Below are 2,042 nucleotides of genomic sequence, written 5' to 3'. Positions count from 1 at the left end.
TTGGCAAAGTTCAGTATTTCCAAGGCATCCTCACTTCACAGACTTAGGTTTGATTTTGCTCTGCTTTCAGTTTCTCTTTCTTTACAGAAACTCCTCTGGCTTCCTTGGAAATTTGTACTGTAAAGAAAGAGAAACTGAAAGCAGAGCAAAATCAGACCTAAGTCTGTGAAGTGAGGATGCCCTGGAAATACTGAACTTTGAAGCAGTTATTTTGCTCATATTTTCTTGCCCTTCCCCCCCTTCACCTAAACAATAATTTAATGTCAGATTCTTTGATAGTTTTAGATTTGTCCTATTTTCCACTTACATGAAAATATGCCTTGACAGGATTGTCACATGTTACTCTTAATTGGCTCACAAAAAGAAAATGCTATACTGTACATATTAATTTAAAGAAGTATAGGTATCTAAACTTAATTTGGGTAAACTCCACATTTTTTCTCCTCAGTTAAAGATTAGCCATTGGAGGGCATGGATGTAATGCCACATAAATTAAGTTCAGTATATCCAAAGCAGTTCTGAACAGCTCCAAACAATTTTTGCTCTAACTTTTCATACTAAAGCTCAGGAATATATAGCATGTGTTCACTTATTGTCTGGTGGTGCTTCTATCTTTTAATTTGCATTTTCTGGTTAGGTCCAGCCAAAACTAAAATGACTTTCAGTAAGAGTAATTTTCAAAAAAAATGTTTAAATACAGTATTCAAACAATGGGAGTTTTTTTTACCACCTTTCCCAAAGAAATATCTTTTTGGGTGGTGGCTTTATAGAAAACAGTATTTTTTCCAATTATTGGATTAATGTTAAATTATGTGCTAAGGCTTGAAAAATTCTCCTCTTTGAAAAGCTATTTTTGGCTTGACTTCTGAAGGAAATTTATGACAGACAGACCAGCTATTAGGAATCTCTAATGGAACAGTCCAGGCCATTTCCTTTATCAGTCGTATGCTAGAAGCAGTTACATTTTTAATGTTGTAATAGAAAGGAAAAGAATACTAATCTAGTCTGGACTTGTTTTTCAAGTAAATATTTTTATTAAAAACAAAAACAAAATTGCACAAATAGTTCTAATCATATTATGCCCTGTTGCAGGTGGCTTTGACTGTAAATTTAGGTTGAAATACTTACTTGTTTTAATACCCTTTTACATAAGCATCACAGTAATAGATGAACATTGCATACATATTAACTGTCTATTATACATTTTGTTTTCTTTCATGCAAATAGTTCCTGTTTACAATGTGGCATGTTTCAATGAAGAATCAGGTAAACCAATTAAATCACCCACAGTGGTGTGATATAAAAATTGATTTGTAGCTATATGATAATGTACTTTGTCAGAGTAGTAAAGAGACTCGTACTTCAGATTTGATTCAATATACTAGGCAAAACTATTTGCAAATTATAAGAGGAGGTAAGATTGATTTATGGTGCCTTTATCTGTTCCTGCTAATGGAATAGATAATGCTTGTTTTATATTTTTTTTTCAAGAGCAAACCATGTGCACTTTTGTTATTTAGTTACTTTTTTTTATGCGAATTTCAAGACAGAGAGAACATAATGTGCGTTTTCTGCATTGGGTATAGAAAGTTGTATGACTTATGGAAGAACAAACTACAGGTTGTGAACGCCCATTAATGATTGCTTTTTCATTTTTCTCAAGATGTGACAAAGGACAGATTTTGCCTGGAGAGTTCTTTGACACATTGTGTGTAATATTGTTTTTGTTGTAAGCTTTCTGTTTCAAAGAAAGCAGTCATGTTCTCTATGTAAATTATGTGAATAAAGAATTTTATATCACTTTTGTGTTTGGTATTGAATATTTAAGCATCAAGGGTGGTGGGGAGAATCATGTTCCCAGGCCCTTCTGAAAGTGTTCAGGCTTTTAGTGCATACAGGCATACCTCGGAGATATTGTGGGTTCGGTTCCAGATCACCGCAATAAAACGAGTCACACAAATTTTTTGGTTTCCCAGTGCATATAAAAGTTATGTTTACACTATACTGTAATCTATTAAGTGTGCAATAGCGTTATGTCTAAA

The sequence above is a fragment of the Crocodylus porosus genome, unplaced genomic scaffold (assembly GCF_001723895.1).
Source record: "Crocodylus porosus isolate Cpor-Errol unplaced genomic scaffold, CroPor_comp1, whole genome shotgun sequence".
In the NCBI taxonomy this organism is placed as follows: domain Eukaryota; kingdom Metazoa; phylum Chordata; order Crocodylia; family Crocodylidae; genus Crocodylus; species Crocodylus porosus.
This window is presented reverse-complemented; position numbering follows the sequence as displayed.